General features: G+C 39.3%; 1 pseudogene; it reads left to right on the forward strand.

Moving 5' to 3' along the window:
* Nucleotides 1–1,084: 1,084 nt before the first annotated feature.
* On the forward strand, nucleotides 1,085–2,590 carry LOC113891885 (annotated as a pseudogene).
* Nucleotides 2,591–19,690: the final 17,100 nt, after the last annotated feature.

Below are 19,690 nucleotides of genomic sequence, written 5' to 3' on the forward strand. Positions count from 1 at the left end.
AGATGCTTAAAAATTTTTATGATTTACTAAGATATCCTGGAGGAGAAGGGGACGACAGAGGATGAGATGGCTAGATGGCATCACTGACTCGACGGACATGAGTCTGAGTGAACTCCGGGAATTTGTGATGGACAGGGAGGCCTGGCATGCTGCGATTCATGGGGTCGCAAAGAGTCGGACATGACTGAGCGACTGAACTGAACTGAACTGAAGATATCCTGGTTCCAAATAGGAAAAGGAGTACGTCAAGGCTGTATATTGTCACCCTGCTTACTTAACTTATATGCAGCGTACATCATGAGAAATGCTGGGCTGGAAGAAGCACAAGCTGGAATCAAGATTGCCAGGAGAAATATCAATAACCTCAGATATGCATATGACACCACCCTTATGGCAGAAAGTGAAGAGGAACTAAAAAGCCTCTTGATGAGGCTTAAAACTTGGCTTAAAGCTCATCATTCAGAAAACTAAGATCATGGCATCTGGCCCCATCACTTCATGGCAAATAGATGGAGAAACAGTGGAAACAGTGTCAGACTTTATGCTTTGGGCCTCCAAAATCACTGCAGATGGTGATTTCAGCCATGAAATTAAAAGATGCTTACTCCTTGGAAGGAAAGTTATGACCAACCTAGATGACATATTAAAAAGCAGAGACATTCCTTTGCCAGCCAAGGTCTGTCTAGTCAAGGCTATGGTTTTTCCAGTAGTCATGTATGGATGTGAGAGTTTGACTATAAAGAAAGCTGAGCGCTGAAGAATTGATGCTTTTGAACTGTGGTGTTGGAGAAGACTCTTGAGAGTCCCTTGGACTGCAAGGAGATCCAACCAGTCCATTCTAAAGGAGATCAGTCCTGGGTGTTCTTTGGAAGGAATGCTGCCAAAACTGAAACCCCAATACTTTGGCCACCTCATGGGAAGAGTTGACTCATTGGAAAAGACTCTGATGCTGGGAGGGATTGGGGGCAGGAGGAGAAGGGGACGACAGAGGATGAGATGGCTGGATGGCATCACTGACTCAATGGACGTGAGTCTGAGTGACCTCTGGGAGATGGTGATGGACAGGGAGGCCTGGCGTGCTGCGATTCATGGGGTCGCAAAGAGTCAGACGTGACTGAGCAACTGAACTGAACTGAACTGAAAATATATATCTCTTTATAATCCATTAATGAACAAAACAAGACAAAAGTAAAATTTATTTGTTTTAATGACACAATTGTACAAACTGTTGTTGCTTAGTTTAGGTAAAAGAATGTTGAGGGCTAAGGTATACTTTGAGTAACTTAATTCCTTATCTTAATAAATATAAACTGTCTCTTTTGGCTCTCTGAGCATCACCATGGTAGTTGGCAAGAACAAGCATCTTATGAAAGTTGGCAAAAAGGGACCCAAGAAGAAAGTGGTTGACTGATTTTCTAAGAAAGATTGGCATTATGTGAAAGCACTAGTGTTTTCCCAGTATTTCTTATCTGAAATACATATTTCTTATATGAAAACACTAGTCATGAGAACTCAAGGAACCAAAACAGTATCTGATCGCCTCAAGGGTCATATTTTTTCTTTTTTTTTTTAGGGTCATGTTTTTGAAGTGAGCCTTTCTGATCTGCAGAAAGATGAAGTTGCATTTAGACAATCCAGGCTAGTTACTGAGATTGTTCAGGGAAAAAACTGCCTTACTAATTTCCATGGAATGGATCTTTTTGATTTTTTATTGAGCACTAAAGGATGGGTTGGGAACTATCTTTCCAAGTTATGCCTCATTAGGCGTTAATTTATTCTAATTTTCCTAAGATAGCTTTCAGAACATTTTCTTTTTCTTAGAGCTCTGTTCTTGCTAGCAGTAGCCTCTTCAGGTCCACTGCTGAGTGGCTCCTCCCTGGAAGTTAATTTCCTCCTTTTCTTGAGGACTCTCTTGTTTCCTGACTCTTCAGGGTGACTAACTGGTTCCTCTTTGGGGAAAGAGTTCTTCCTCTAGGGAAGACTTCATGGTGGGGATCTTGTTGTTCACTCGCTAAGTCGAGTCTGACTCTTTGTGACCCCATGGACTGCAGAATGCCAGACTTCTCTGTCCTTCAGTATCTCCTGGAGTTTGCTCAGATTCATGTTCATTGAGTTGGTGATACTCCCTTGATAAAATGTGCTCCATGATCTAATACTGGTAGATCATGATTGAAGTTATGTTGATGTTAAGACTATGGATGGTTACTTGCTTTGTCTGTTCTGTGTGGGCTTTACTGAAAAATGCAGCAATCATATCCTGAAGACTGCTTATGCCCAGCACCAGAAGGTCCGCTAGATCCAGAAGATGATGATGGAAATCATGACCTGAGAGGGGCAGACAAATGACTTGGAAGAGGTAGTCAATAAATTGATTCCAAACTGTATTGGAAAAGACATAGAAAAGACTCACTAATCTATTTATCCACTCTATAATGTCTTTGTTAGAAAAGTAAAAATGCTGAAGAAGCCTAAGTTTCAATTGGGAAAATTCATGGAGCTATATGGTGAAGGCAATAGTTTTAGAAAAGCTACTGGGGATGAGACTAAATGAGCTGATGGATATAAGCCACTGGTCCAAGAATCTGTTTAAAATTCAGGCTTTTAATGATGACAAATAAAAGATCTTATTTGTGGTAAAAAAAAAAAAATATATATATATATATATATATATATATATATAAAAACATAGAGTACTGAAAAGAAGATAGATATCTGAATTACTAATATAAACATACAACTTGATTGTTAGTTGCTTGAATGGTCACCAGGCACAGAGTTGCCCACAATTTGGCAGTTAGGTTACGCTATCATCTGTAAATGGACAACTCTAATCCTGTGTAATTTAGTGGCTGCTCCAGTCATTCATTTAATTTAAAATAGTTTGGTATGAAGGAAATGTAAATATCAGAAATTATTGTAAAATGATGTAAAATACCCCCTGATTTGTATTGGTTACAAAGGTATGCGTGTGGCCTGCTAAGTAGCTCCAGTCATGTCCAACTCTTTGCAACCCTATGGACTGTAGCCCACCAGGCTTGTCTGTTCAGGGGATTCTCCAGGCAAGAATACTGGAGTGGGTTTACCATGCTCTCCCCCAGGGGATCTTCCTGACCCAGGGATCTAACCTCCTTTTCTTATGTCTCCTGCATTGGCAGGCAGGTTCTTTACTACTACTGCCTCCTGGAAAGCCCTACAAAGGTAAAGTGAAAGTGAAAGGACTTGGTCATGTCCTACTCTTTGTGACCCCATGGAGTGTAGCCCATCAGGCTCCTCTGTCCATGAAATTCTCCAGGCAAGAATATTGGAGTGGGTTGCCATGCCCTCCTCCAGGAGGTGTTCCCAACCGAGGGATAGAACCCAGGTCTCCCACATCACAAGCAGATTCTTTACCATTTGAGCTACCCAGGAAGCTCCTACTAGATACTATTAATACTACTCTGTGCTGTTTCCCACCTTCATAATTGAAGGAAATGCTAAATTTCAGTAGAGGTTTATGAAAATAAAAATGTCAGCCTTTTCCATATCGGAATACTTACCTTCCCTGAATTCTGTGCAAAAACTTCAGTTTAAGAACTCCTGATTTATGGAGTTTGACAAGTCAACTCAAAGATAACCTGGGAAAATATAATTCAGGAGAAGTATAGTCAGTCTTTGCCCTTGAAGAGTTAACAGTTAAATAGAGATGTAGCACATGCTGACATTGCATAGCATTCATAAGTTATTTAAGTCTATTTTAATTTTGTGGGGGCGTGGGGATTTCCAAAGGGTATGCAATGTCTAAGCTTAGATAGGGGAAGTGGTCTGTTGCCACTGTCTTGTAAATAGTAGAACTTGTTAATACCTTGGCATTAATGTAGTCATTTTTTATGTCTGCAAGTGATGTAGGTACTCATAAGAGTTACACTGATGCTTAGTGGGTTCTTCAACTGGAATTCAAAATATAAGGCATATTCTTGGCAAAGCAATTTTGATAACTCTGAAATAATTGATATTTTTTTTTCAAAGAAACAGTGCTTAGGAGTGTCATTTATCTTTGTGGACACCAACAGATTTACTTACAATATGTTTGATTATAACTAGAACAGATCTAATTCACATGTGTACACTCCTTCCAAGTAGGTTGCTTTTTGGTTAATGTATTTAGCTGGACCTAGGAAAGCCTTTGGCTGTGTGTAATGCTGTCTCAGCCTTTAGTACACAGTGAGTGTGGCATTTTGAGCTATCTGACTCAGATTTCTATTGGCAGAACTGTATTCATTTTCGCACAATACCATTAACACAACAACTGTCTTCCTTTATTCCCCCGCCAAAAGAACTATTATCCTAAAAAAAATTTAGCACATTTTCCAGAGATGTCCAGCTTACAACCAGGTTGTAGCTCAGCCAAAGCCTTGGGGAATGTGACTTAAAGATAGAGTGAGACAGAAATCAATGAGAAACAGATGGAGAACAGTGCAATTCTATAATAAAATAATTTATTATTGGTACTGACTTCAGAATCATCAGCAGACATTCATCAGGCACCTACTATGTGCCTGCCACTGTGCTGCTACATATGTGCCTATCACTGTGCCTACTGTGCCTGTCATATGTGCCTACTGTGTGCCTGCCACTGCCATTACGTGTTTGGTCACTAAACTTCCAAGGCTGGATAGGCACAGCAATGACAGCCTGTGGCCACTGAGGGACAGTTCAGAAAAAGGGGCCTTTAAGCTGGATGAGAGCCTTGTCTGAGACATGTTAAACCAGAAAGAATAAATTAAAGTGTTTGATTCTGCAAATAAGCATGTGAGTACAACAAATGGAAGATCAGAAATACAAACCCAGTTGATGTAGACAGAATCTGGGAAGACAGAGCTGCAGACACCAGATTCCAGTTTTTTTATTCATTACTTTTCAATTTATGTTTTCTGGCCAGTTAGGACTGAGCTAAAAATGAATTACTGTTTCTGGTGCCTATGGGCCTGTAACCTTACTGGTGTTGATTTGCATGTGGTGTTCTGCTTAGATGCTTTAGTTTTTGTGTGGTTAGAAAGAGATTTGTTTTGGTATAGGAACATCAACCAGGAAGACCAACAGAGAGAATGAAAATGCTTTTATTACAGACACTGTCTCATTCTTGAGATGATTTGGAGAACTTGATATGGAGATGAATTAGCATCAAAAACATGAGATGTGTTCATAAATGACTTCTCTTGACCATGGGAACAAGCATTAGTTTCAGGACAAGTGCTTGAGGAGAGATCCATCAGCTCCTCTACCTCCCTGCATTGCACATCAACCTGTAGGGAAGCTTTGAGGCCATAGTGTCATGTCCAGAGAAGAAGCAGGAATAGTGTTTCTTTTGGGTATGTAGGAAAGTGCTACAGAAGATCTAGACATGACTCTGAAAATAGCCAGCCATCACTATTGTCAAGGTGACTGAAGCAGAAAAGCACTAATAATAATATTCCTATTCACCTTAATATATGTTTGGGTCATAAGGATATAGAGGCTTGTAAATAAACCAAAATAGCTATTTATGTAATTTGTTGTGATTCAAACAATACTGCTTTGAAATTCCTCAAACATAACAAAGATATAAAAAGGAGGCTCATGTTCTCTGTCTGGCACTATTATAGACTACCCATCAGGTTTGGCATCCTAACGTGGAACAGAAGAAGGGGTATGATAGAGGTCTTGATGACACAGACCACAAGAAATACTGTCTTTGGTGGAGGAGACAGAAAGGCTAAGACATCCTGAGGCCAGTTCTGATAAGTGATAGCTCCTAAAGCAGCATCACAGCTACTGTTGAAGTAGAACTTAGATAAGACATCTTTTCTGGACTCAGAGATATACCTGAGTGGTAAGGGGCTGTGACACTTGAAGGGATTGGACAGCCTGTTGCTGTGCTGGTGAAGCCAACAAACTTAAAATTTATATCAACTTAGAATATGCTCTGTAGGAACTGATGACAGCCGGATTACATATATGGTATATCTCCATGGAAGCTGAAATAACTACTAATCAAAAGTCAAATAAAAATTCTATAAACCATCAAAATTGTATAGTTCAAGATTGTAGCTTGTTGATCACACAATTTGATTCAAAGTTAAAAGTTAAAGTGCCTAGAAACTAATAGACTGATTTTCTCTTAGGCACATTTCCATGAAACTTAATTATGGATTATCTAAATTGACAATTTATGTCATATGAATTTTCTTTGGCAAATAGTTGATGTATTGAAGTTTGGAATGAAATATTATGAAAATAAAATGCTCTAATTGGAATGCATGCCTGAGTAGAGGGCCAACTCACATATGGTACAAGATAAGACAAGGCTGTGTCTATAAGCAGGGCCAATATTTCTTCAAAATGTAACTATAAAGCTACTCAAATCCTGGACTATGTGTCAATCAAAACCTCGAAGTTTGGGGCTGTGTAGTATTACATGAACATTTTAGCATTTCAAACATCCAGTCCAATCATTAAAAGTTCTTAATATCATACCCATGGGTTGCAAAATGTCAAGTAGTGAAACAGTCTAAGAAGAACAGGTTTCAAAACATATCTTCAAGTATCTGAGTGATTTTACCTACTCTACAGGATTCATAAATATATACCAATTAAATGTTAGAGGATAGCTGCCAAAATGTTCATTTGAGTCTTAAAATTATTCTTTCTGAGAGTAATTGAAAGCAGGCTTAATTGAAACTACTTTTATATTTGATGGTAGAAGTATACCATCAGCATGGTTCCCCCCCACCCTGTTTTAAAGGGGGAAAATAAAGAGATGACAGAAAATGATATTTTCCACCCAGTCCAGAGTGTCCAATCCAAGCACAATAGGGCTGGGCATGTTATGATACATTGATGTAATCCTGATACAATCCCATTTTAGGATTTCCTATTAGCTCCCACTGAAATAAGTTTAATCAAATATTTCTAATTAAACTGATACATCTGTTGGGAGAGAAATGGTCTGAAGGACAGAACACTGTTTTTAGTCTTTCTCAATAGGGATTCTTTCAACTCACCAAAGGATCCTGTTTTGCATGATTGAAAAATGTAGAATAAGTACAATTTTAAAAAAATAAAGCAAGGCATATAAAGACAGGTTTCAAAACTTCCAGGATAGTGTATGTAGAGGCAGATCTTACATGATTTATCAGTGTTGGGGAAAGTCTTTTAGAGGATATGACTGCCCATTGACCCAAAATCTGAACCTGGATAATCAGAGGCTGCTCAATCCTGTTCTGTCCTTGGAATGTGCCCTCTGTTTGTGTTACCCATGTTAGAAGCTGCCCAAGGACACAGCCTTGAGATAGTGATGTAGTGTTGAGGCCATCTGGACTGTGCAAGTGACTGAGCCCAGTTAAGACCTCTACATAAACTTTAGGATTCTGGTAGGTGGGTGAGAGGGGGCTTCCCTGATAGCTCAGTTGGTAAAGAATCCACCTGCAATGCAGGGGACTCTGGTTCAATTCCTGGGTCAGGAAGATCCATTGGAGAAAGGATAGACTATGCACTCCAGTATTCTTGGGCTTCCCTTGTGGCTCAGCTGGTAAAGAATCTGCCTGCAATGAGAGAGACCTGGGTTCAATTCCTGGGTTGGGAAGGTCCCTTGGAGAAGGGAAGCTACCCACTCCAGTATTCTTCTGGCCTGGAGAATTCCATGGACTGTATAGTCCATGGGGTCGCAAAGAGTTGGACACGTGGGTGAGGTGGGTGAGGAGATCTACTCATCTTATTGCAGCCCAAGATGCCTTAAGTAAATTGCCTTGCTTTATAAAATTCAGTTTAGTTCAGTCACTCAGTCATGTCCGACTCTTTGTGACCCCATGAATCGCAGCACGCCAGGCCTCCCTGTCCATCACCATCTCCCGGAGTTCACTCAAACTCACGTCCAGCGAGTCGGTGATGCCATCCAGCCATCTCATCCTCTGTTGTCCCCTTCTCCTCCTGCCCCCAATCCCTCCCAGCATCAGAGTCTTTTCCAATGAGTCAACTCTTCCCATGAGGTGGCCAAAGTACTGGAGTTTCAGCTTTAGCATCATTCCTTCCAAAGAAATCCCAGGGCTGATCTCCTTCAGAATGGACTGGTTGGATCTCCTTGCAGTCCAAGGGACTCTCAAGAGTCTTCTCCAACACCACAGTTCAAAAGCATCAATTTTTCGGTGCTCAGCCTTCTTCACAGTCCAACTCTCACATCCATACATGACCACAGGAAAAACCATAGCCTTGACTAGACGAACCTTTGTTGACAAAGTAATGCCTCTGCTTTTGAATATGCTATCTAGGTTGGTCATAACTTTCCTTCCAAGAAGTAAGCGTCTTTTAATCTCATGACTTGAGTCACCATCTGCAGTGATTTTGGAGCCCCCAAAAATAAAGTCTGACACTGTTTCCACTGTTTCCCCATCTATTTGCCATGAAGTGATGGGACCAGATGCCATGATCTTAGTTTTCTGAATGATGAGCTTTAAGCCAACTTTTTCACTCTCCTCTTCAACTTTCATCAAGAGGCTTTGTAGTTCCTCTTCACTTTCTGCCATAAGGGTGATGTCATCTGCATATCTGAGGTTATTGATATTTCTCCCGGCAATCTTGATTCCAGCTTGTGCTTCTTCCAGTCCAGCGTTTCTCATGATGTACTCTGCATATAAGTTAAATAAGCAGGGTGACAATATACAGACTTGACGTACTCCTTTTCCTATTTGGAACCAGTCTGTTGTTCCATGTCCAGTTCTAACTGTTGCTTCCTGACCTGCATACAGATTTCTCAAGAGGCAGGTCAGGTGGTCTGGTATTCCCATCTCTTTCAGAATTTTCCACAGTTTATTGTGATCCACACAGTCAAAGGCTTTGGCATAGTCAATAAAATTGCCACCTATCAATCTGGAGTAGTGTGCTTCTTTTTCTGGTATTCCCTTGCCCTGTGTGTATAGGAGTCAGTTTTCAACCCATCAAACAAAAGCTGGAGGTACATGTTCCTTTAATAGGTGACAACTGGCTATTTGGGTGAGTTTGATAAACATCACAGTGGCCATCCTTTCTTTATGTCAAGCCTAATTTTTAATTCTTAGTTTGAGAAATAAATAGACTTTTTAAGACATGAATAAGTAGTCACTAATATTAAAACTTAGAAAAGCTAATTTTTCAGAACCATTTCTCTTTTGGATACTACCCAGACGTGTTCCAGGTAAGGAATCTTAGTAATTGGAGGGACAATTACTAGATTCTTTTAGATTTACTAGATTCTTTTAGAAGAATCAAAGCAGTGGAATTTTAATGTGACTTGGCACCAGTTAAAATGAAACAGCTATTTCCAAAGCTTGAACTGAAGCTAGCAAACTGGCATCATCTCATCTATGCAATGACATATTCCAGCCAGTTCCTAAAACACATAGCCTGAACAGTTTTTAGACCAAGTCCCCTTATTTGCACAAAAAATAATAACTATCTCCTCCACTTTCCCCATCCTTTGAAAATGTATTGAGAAGCTTAATAATACCACTTGGATCCTTAGCAAAGCCATCTAAGGGTGCTAGGTGGACAGACTACCAGCAGACATTTCTGTACATATTCCTTCTTTGAGATGTAGCATAACGTAAGGTTGGTTCAGTATCCCACTGTTATATATGTTATATTTTATTTGTTTTAGAATATATAAAGCTGTCAATTTGAGTACTAAATGTTCAGAAAGAATGACATCTTGTAAGAGAAAAAGAAAAAAAAAATTGCCCTGATTAGGATTAATCAATTTCCCAATGGGTAAACTTTTTTTTTTAAGTAACTAACCTTGGGAAATAAATAAGTGAAATTGAAGTTTTTATAGCTCAAAATATTAAAATAGTAAATATTTTATATAATTAGTTAATATATCTTTTTCTTGCATGGAGAAATTCAACATTTAAAAGAAGTTATTTTCTTCAAAATAATACAAAATTTAAGAAAAAGATAGATTAAAACTCAGCATTCAGAAAACTAAGATTATTGCATCCAGTCCCATAACTTTCATGGCATATAAATGGGGAAACAATGGAAACAGTGAAAGACTATTTTCTTGGGCTCCAAAATCACTGTGAACAGTAACTGCAGTCATGAAATTAAAAGACTCTTGCTCCTTGGAAGAAAAGCTATGACAAACCTAGACAGCGTATTAAAAAACAGAGACATTACTTTGCCGACAAAGGTTCAGCTGGTAAAAGCTATGGTTTTTCCAGTAATTATGTATGGATGTGAGAGTCAGACCATAAAGAAGGTTGCGCTTTACAGTCATCCCTCTTGATGCTGACGTAAAGCTTTCAAACTGTAGTGTTGGAGAAGATTCCTGAGAGTCCCTTGATCAGCAAGGAGATCAAACCAGTCAATCCTAAAGGAAATCAATCCTGAATATTCACTGGAAGGATGGAAGCTGAAGCTTCGATACTTAGGCCACCTGATGTGAAGAGCCAATTCATTGGAAAAGACCCCGATGCTGGAAAAGATGGAAACGAGAGGAGAAGTGGATGACAGAGGGCAAGATGGTTGGATGGCATCACTCACTCAGTGGACATGAATTTGAGCAAGCTCCTGAAGACAGTGAAGAACAGGGAAGCCTAGAGTCTTCAGTCCATGGGGTTGCAAAGAGTCGGACATGACTGAGCGACTGAATAACAAAAAAATACAAAAGTTAATGCTTTCTTTGAACAAACAAAAAATTTTGGACTAACGGTCCATGGGACATGACTGAGTGACGAAGCACAGCACAGCATAATAGTCCCTGCGTTTTCCTTTTCTCTCATATATTCCATGACTGAAGTTGAAGATGCAAATAACTTGGAAATGTTAGTGAGTTCAGTTCAGTTCAGTCACTCAGTCATGTCTGACTCTTTGTGACCCTATAGACTGCAGCACGCCAGGCTTTCCTGTCCATCACCAACTCCTGGAGTCCACTCAAACTCATGTCCATTGAGTAGGTGATGCCATCCAACCATTTCATCCTGTCGTCCCCTTCTCCTCCTGCCTTCAATTTTCCCAGGATCAGGGTCTTTTCCAGTGAGTCAGTTCTTCGCATCAGGTGGCCAAAGTATTGATAGCTTACAGTGAATGGTGTCAGATTCTTGATCCAAAGAAGATTTAGCTTCGGGACCAGGGACCAGGCTTGATCACTCAAGAGCTTTTGTGTAACAGAGTTTTATAAAGTATGAAAAGGGACAGAGAAAACTTATGACATAGATTTCAGAAGGGGGACAGAGAGTGCCCCCCTCACTAGTGTTAGCAAGGGAATTATATACTTTTTGATTAGTTATTACAGAAAATCAAAAGAATGTCTGGAGGTTGTAAAGATCTTACTAGACCCACTCCCATAATTTACATTTGAAGATAACATGATTATCCAGAAGGTTTTCAGGAAGGAGAAACTGGCCTCAAGCAGGCTACATGGTTGTTCAGTTCAGTTCAGTTCAGTCCCTCAGTTGTGTCCGACTTTTTGCCACCCCATGAATTGCAGCATGCCAGGCCTCCCTGTCCATTACTAACTCCCGGAGTTCACACAAACTCACGTCCATCGAGTCAGTGATGCCATACAGCCATCTCATCCTCTGTCGTCCCCTTCTCCTCCTGCCCCCAATCCCTCCCAGCATCAGAGTCTTTTCCAATGAGTCAACTCTTCGTATGAGGTGGCCAAAGTACTGGAGTTTCAGCTGTAGCCTCAGTCCTTCCAAAGAACACTCAGGACTGATGCTACAGCTGAAACTCCAATACGTTGGCCAGCTGGTCTGGTATTCCCATCTCTTTCAGAATTTTCCACAGTTTATTGTGATCCACACAGTCAAAGGCTTTGGCATAGTCAATAAAGCAAAAATAGATGTTTTTTTGGAACTCTCTTGCTTTTTCTATGATCCAGCGGATGTTGGCAATTTGATCTGGTTCCTCTGCCTTTTCTAAAACCAGCTTGAACATCTGGAAGTTCACAGTTCACGTACTGCTGAAGCCTGGCTTGGAGAATTTTGAGCAATACTTTACTAGCATGTGAGATGAGTGCAATTGTGCAGTAGTTTGAGCATTCTTTGGCATTGCCTTTCTTTGGATTGGAATGAAAACTGACCTTTTCCAGTCCTATGGCCACTGCTGAGTTTTCCAAATTTGCTGGCATATTGAGTGCAGCACTTTCACAGCATCATCTTTCAGGATTTGAAAGAGCTCAACTGGAATTCCATCACCTCCACTAGCTTTGTTCAGTGATGCTTTCTAAGGCCCACTTGACGTCACATTCCAGGATGTCTGGCTCTAGGTGAGTGATCACACCATCGTGATTATCTGGGTCATGAAGATTTATTTTGTACAGTTCTTCTGTGTATTCTTGCCACCTCTTCTTAATGTCTTCTGCTTATGTTAGGTCCATACCATTTCTGTCCTTTTTCGAGCCCATCTTTGCATGAAATGTTCCCTTGGTATCTCTAATTTTCTTGAAGAGATCTCTAGTCTTTCCCATTCTGTTGTTTCCCCCTATTTATTTGCATTGGTTGCTGAGGAAGACTTATTTCTCCTTGCTATTCTTTGAAACTCTGCATTCAGAAGCTTATATCTTTCCTTTTCTCCTTTCCTTTGCTTCTCTTCTTTTCACAGCTATTTGTAAGGCCTCCCGAGACAGCCATTTTGCTTTTTTGCATTTCTTTTCCATGGGGATCGTCTTGATCCCTGTCTCCTGTACAATATCATGAACCTCTGTCCATAGTTCATCAGGCACTCTATCAGATCTAGTCCCTTAAATCTATTTCTCACTTCCACTGTATAATCATAAGGGATTTGATTTAGGTCATACCTGTATGGTCTAGTGGTTTTCCCTACTTTCTTCAATTTAAGTCTGAATTTGGCAATAAGGAGTTCACGATCTGAGCCACAGTCAGCTCCTGGTCTTGTTTTTGCTGACTGTATAGAGCTTCTCCATCTTTGGCTGCAAAGAATATAATCAAACTGATTTCAGTGTTGACCATCTGGTGATGTCCATGTGTAGAGTCTTCTCTTGTGTTGTTGGAAGAGGGTGTTTGCTATGACCAGTGCATTTTCTTGGTGAAACTTTATTAGCCTTTGCCCTGCTTCATTCCGTATTCCAAGGCCAAATTTGCCTGTTACTCCAGGTGTTTCTTGACTTCCTACTTTTGCATTCCAGTACCCTATAATGAAAAGGACATTACACCCATCTTTTTTGGGTGTTAGTTCTAAAAGGTCTCGTAGGTCTTCATAGAACCATTCAACTTCAGCTTCTTCAGCATTACTGGTTGGGGCATAGAATTGGATTATTGTGATATTGAATGGTTTGCCTTGGAAACAAACAGAGATCATTCTGTTGTTTTTGAGATTGCATCCAAGTACTGCAATTCAGACTCTTTTGTTGACCATGATGGCTACTCCATTTCTTCTAAGGGATTGCTGCCCACAGTAGTAGATATAATGGTCATCTGAGTTAAATTCACCCATTCCAGTGCATTTTAGTTTGCTGATTCCTAGAATGTCAATGTTCACTCTTGCCATCTGCTGTTTGACCACTTCCAATTTGCCTTGATTCATGGACCTAACATTCCAGGTTCCTATGTAATATTGCTCTTTACAGCATCAGACCTTGCTTCTATCACCAGCCACATCCACAACTGGGTATTGTTTTTGCTTGATTTTGATTATATATACATTGTTGTTATATAATCCTTCAGTTCAGTTCAGTTCAGTCGCTCAGTCGTGTCCGACTCTTTGTGACCACATGAATCACAGCATGCCAGGCCTCCCTGTCCATCACCAACTCCCGGAGTTCACCCAGACTCACTTCCATCGAGTCAGTGATGCCATCCAGCCATCTCATCCTCTGTCGTTCCCTTCTCCTCCTGCCCCCAATCCCTCCCAGCATCAGAGTCTTTTCCAGTGGGTCAACTCTTCACATAAGGTGGCCAAAGTACTGGAGTTTCAGCATCAAACCCTAATCCTTAGTCCAGAGTTTAAACTGAATTGTTGGTTGTGTAAGTTCCAGGCTTAAAGAAAGAAAGCATTTTATATGGCTAAGACTAAGGAATATTTAGGGGGAGAAAAAAGTTTGTCCTTTCCTCTTCCTTGAGAACCCCAGACCTCTGTCTCCACTCCGAGAGCCCCAGACCCCTTTCTCCTCCTCAGGAACCCTGGACTTTTTATCAACCTCCTTTCCTACTTATTTATGTGTTATGGAGAAATTATATTTTACAGTAAAAAATAATAACCTGGCATACATTTAAGGCAAATAAATTAAAAATAAGAACCTTAATTCTCCCTATTTAAAAGAAGGGAAGAGACCTATCCCAATTTTTTCTTATAGCATTTATTTTAGAAAACTGGTAATTGCAAGCATTTTCTCCTTCCTTTAAAATGTTTATGAATACTTTTTAAAACTAAATGGACCTTTTGTCAGCTTTATTTCTAGCAATGTTTTTCACAAGGACAAGAGAATCATATCTGTGAAATATAAACATCAAGAGAGGTTGTATTCCTATATCCAGCTTCGTAGGAGGGTAGGAACCTAACTTCAATGCATGTCTTGCTTCAATTTGCCAAACTACCTCCTATCATAAGGACAAAAAAGGTTTGCTTTCCTTTAGCTAAATATACCAATTAACAGATACAAGTCAGGATGAATTCAGTGTGACAAATGATCCTTACTTGAGGACTTGTTATTGTTTATCTTGGAAACATGTGTGATTATAGTGTCCTTTTGGTTATATACAAGGATGAAGTTCCTTTCTGCCTTTGCAATCTCTTAGCAGATTGTCTATGATGAAAGCATATTCTAGTTGAATGCTCATCCAATAATAAAAGTGTCTTTTTTCTTTACTACTTCTGTGAGGAGGATTTCTTGGTTTGAGGGAGAGTTTATTGTTAATTATATTCTCCAATGGCTTTGACAACAGGCACAGGAAATGTTTGGCCAGCCCTGAAGTGAGTGGACAATTGAAGTCCCATGGCCACACAAACAGTGAGGAAAGACCCTGAATTATAAGAAGTCTTCCTTTCTTTGACATAGGAGACAGATTCAAAAAAATATTGCTATGATTTAAGTTGAAGAGAGTCCTAACTATGTTTTCCTCTAGGAGTTTTATGGTTTCCAGTCTTATATTTATGTCTTTAATCCATTTTGAGTTTATTTTTGTATGAGAAAAATAGTATGAGAAAATGTTCTAATTCCACTCTTTTACATATAGTAAAAGAATAGCCAGTTTATTCAGCACTACTTCTTGAAGAGAACTATCTAAGATTAAGGGAATAAAAGCAAAAAATAAACAAATTGGACTTAATTAAACCTAAAAGCTTTTGCACAGCAATAGAAACCGTCAACAAAACAGAAAGACAGCCTATTGAGTGATAGAAACTTTTTGTAAATGATACAATCAATAGAGGCTTATTATCCAATATATAAACAGTTCATAGAATTCAATATAAAAAAAGGAATTCGACAATAATCCAATCAAAAATGGGCACAAGATTCAAATAAAAATGTTTTCAAAGAAGACATATAGATGGCCAATAGGCACATGAAAAGATGCTCAACATCACTAATTATTAGAAAAATGCAAATCAAAACTATAATGAGGTCTCACAGTATTTGTCTTTTATTTGACTAAAAATAATACCCTAGGTGTTCATCCATGTTATTGTAAATGGCAAAATTTCATTCCTTTTTAGGCTGAGTAGTACACACACACACACACAACACACACACACACACACACACACACACACACACACACACACATACACACCACGTTTCTTTATCCACTCATCTGTTGGTGGACAGTTAAGTTGCTTCCATATCTTGGCTGCTTTAAATAATGCTGCTGTGAACATTGGGATGCACGTATCTTTTCAAGTTAGTTTTCATTTTTTTCAGATGTACACCAGGAATGGAACTGCTGAATCAAATGGTGGTTCTATTTTCAGTTTTTTGAGAAACATCCATACTGTTTTCCATGGTGGCTTCACCAATTGACATCCCTACCAACAGTGTATAAGAATTTTCTTTTCTCTACATCCTCTCCAAAAATTATTATTTCCTATCTTTTTGATGATAGCCATTCTGACTGGTATGCGGTGACATCTCATTTTGATTTGCATTTCTCTGGCAATTATCAGTATTGAGAATCTTTTCATATGCTATTTGGATCTTCTGCTCATTTTTGGATTTTTTTTTTTTTGATGCTTAGCTGTATGCACTCATTTTATATTTTGTATCAATTGCGCCATTTGTAAATATTTTCTCCCATTCTGTGTGTTATCGTTCATTTTGCTCATGGCTGTCTTTGCTGTGCAAAAATGTTTGAGTTCCATTTGTTAATTTTTATCTTTATTTTTATTGCTCCAGGAGACAGATCCAAAAGTATATTGCTGTTATTTATGTCAGTGTTCTGCCTATGTTTTCTTCTAGGGGTTTTATAGTGTCAAGTCTTATACTTAGGTCTTTAATCCATTTTGAGTTTACTTTTGTATATGGTATTAGAAAATTCTAATTCATTCTTTTACATATATCTGTCCAATTTTCCCAGCACCACTTATTGAAGAGACTGTATTTTCTCCATTGTATGTTCTTGCCTCCTTTGTGGTAGGTTAATTGACCATAGATGCATGGGTTTATTTCTGGGCTTTCTATCCTGTTCCATCAATCCGTGTTTGTCTTTGTGCAAGTACCATACTATTTTGGTAACTATAGCTTTATAGTATAATCTGAAGTCAGGAAGCCTGATTCCTCCAGCTCCATTTTTCTTTCACAGAATTGCTTTGGCTACTGAGGCTCTTTTGTGTTTCCATATAAATTTTAAAATTCTTTATTGTATTTCTGTGAGAAATGCCATTGGTAATTTGATAGGGATGGAATTGAACCTGTAGATTGTCTTGGGTAGTATAGTTATTTTAACAATATCCAGTTCTTTTGATTTGGATAAAGTAACGCATTGGCAGAGATTCTTAGAAGGGACTCATCCCAAGCAAATGGATATTTATGGAATGAACATCATTCTAAGAGGAAAGTAAAAATGATTTGCATAGACAGAAGGGAAGGCTGGAAAAAGTAGAAGAAGAAATGAGAATTAAAGTTACTTTCTCTTTCACAGAAACCTCCTCCTCTTTTCTCTGCTCTTTCTGCTCCTTCTACCTCAGAGGGGGATGTGATGATATTATAAAGGGGTGCTTCCTGTCAGTAGCTGATTTCCTTATAAAGAAGAATGAGAATATATTTATTTTTGAAGCTGCTAATGAATGACCTCCTCCATTTGAGAATATAGGATTATGTACCTTGAGGCATAGTTCTGGGTCCACACCATGTTGTAAACCAGATTCTACCTTCAGGATTCCTTTAGCTTTCACACACCACTTAGCTAGAAGGGCAGACATAATAAAGAGACAAAATCATGGAATGATTATGAATTTGGATGTAAGAGAGTGTTCCTTTATGAAAGCAACTGGATGGAGAGTAAATGCCCTAGTCATTTGGAAAAAGGAAAACCAACAAAGTGTTAAGCTGATGAATGCCAACACAAGAAAAAAGAGCAAAATGCCATGTAGTTTGTTTTTCCTGTCTCAAAGAGAAAAAAATTATCCCCTTCTATTTGGATCGTCAGCAGAGCTACTGCCATTTAGAAGCTACACAGAGATCCTAGGTAATTTATGGGCCTTTCTCATCAGTTGATATAACTTACTTAAAGGCTCCCTTTCCCTATGCCCTCATAGTTTGTGGAAATACTCAGAAGCATATTTTCAGTTTACAGTCAGACACATGGAAGATGTGCACTAACTACTGCTTGGATCTCTTCAACCAACAGATTTTTACCTTTGATAGACCAAATTTTGTGGTCCAGACAATCACCATATCAAGGGAAATAGTGGCCAAGGGAAGTTAACTATCTGCCACTCCCTTTGTCCCCCATCCCCCTCACACCTGTGGAAGAGCTATGAGTGTTAGATATTTTTTGAGAGTGGTAGCTAACAGTCATACGTGATATCTTTATGGTAAAGTTAAGCTGGGCGAAATTGCTGTGGTGTGCTCAGAAGATAGGTGAGATCTCCCACTGGTTTCCATCACTGGTTTGTTAAGACTGTCTCAGAATTTATTGGCATAAATGAAAGGGCAAATCACAATTTCCCACTGGCCTAAACTGCCTTTGTCTAGGTTCAATTCTCTACTATCCAAGTCGAGGTTAGGCAAAACGTGGTGGGATGGCAAGGACAGACTAATACTCAAATTTCAGTAGTAATTACTAAGTTTGAGAAGGACAAAGAAGAGATTAGATTGCTCAGTTAGAACTCTATAGGAACTAATCCCTATTCTGGTCAATCTATGAAGAGAAGAAATCAAGAAAAAAAAAGATGACAAATTGCTATTGTAAGAAGCTAGGACATTGGAAGAGAAATCGCAGAAAGAGACTCTGAAAGATGCAGGAATTTTAAGTATAAGAGGGTCCAAAGAGCCTCGAAGGACAACCCTCAGCTAGGAAATATTTGACAAATGGCTCAAAATGAACAGTTTGAGACAGTCTTGGAGGTGGTAACTATGATGAACTATGTGAGTCAATAACTTTTCCTCAGGCTAATTTATTCTTGCCTTTTCTGATAGCTCCTTATTGTGCAATTTCCTTGGAAAATCCTCACTTTCCATCTGGCAACAGATCAGATTGTTGCTATTTCAAGTCATCCTTTATTTGTTCCTTGCTGTGTATTCTGTATTCCCATACAGATAGGCTCTCTGACTGAGAAACACGCCTTCTTTGTGCTGAATCTTGCTATGCAAGTTATCATATTCTGTATTCCAGATGGAGTGTTTGTGGAACTCCCTTGGGAAAAAAAATAAGCTTTGGCTATTTGTAAAACAACACCCTTTTTCAAGAACTCAATTAGAAAGAATAAAACTGGCTACAAAAGAATTAGAAAAAAAATCAACAGATAGTTTTCAAAAGGGTCATTCACTCTGTAATAGTCTCATATTTCCAGTGAGAGAGGAAGGTAAATTTGACAAAAATGGTTGACCATTAGATAGATTATGGGCTCCCCAGGTAGTGTGAGTAGTAAATAACCTGCCGGTCAATGCAGGAGACCTGAGAAAAGTGAGTTGGATCCCTAGGTCAGGAAGATCCCCTGGAGGAGGGCATGACAACCTCTTCAGTATTCTTGCCTGGGGAATTCCATGGACAGAGAAACCTGGCAAGCTGCAGTCCACAGGATTGCAGAGTCAGATACAACTGAAACGACTTAGCACCTAAGCATGCACCATAGATTGGTGGCTATGGTTGTGTTTTGTCTGATTCTCGCAACCCCATGGACAAGGCTTCTCTGTCTATAGGATTTCCCAGGTAAGAATACTGAATTGGGTTGCCATTTCTTTCTCCAGGGCCCTTCCAGACCCAGGGATCAAACCCTCGTTTCCCACATCTCCATCATTGCAGGCAGAATTTTTTACTGCTGAGTCACCAGGAAAGTTCATATAGATTGGTATGAGATTTCAAAAAGATCAATTTGTTGTCCCATTAACCTCTGTAATTCCTAAACCTGCAGCTCTTCTTTTTTTTTTTTTTAAATTTTATTTTATTTTTAAACTTTACAATATTGTATTAGTTTTGCCAAATATCGAAATGAATCCGCCACAGGTATACCCACGTTCCCCATCGTGAACCCTCCTCCCACCTCCCTCCCCTACCCTCCCTCTGGGTCGTCCCAGTGCACC

This window comes from Bos indicus x Bos taurus, chromosome 4 (genome assembly GCF_003369695.1).
Source record: "Bos indicus x Bos taurus breed Angus x Brahman F1 hybrid chromosome 4, Bos_hybrid_MaternalHap_v2.0, whole genome shotgun sequence".
Taxonomy (NCBI): Eukaryota; Metazoa; Chordata; class Mammalia; order Artiodactyla; family Bovidae; genus Bos; species Bos indicus x Bos taurus.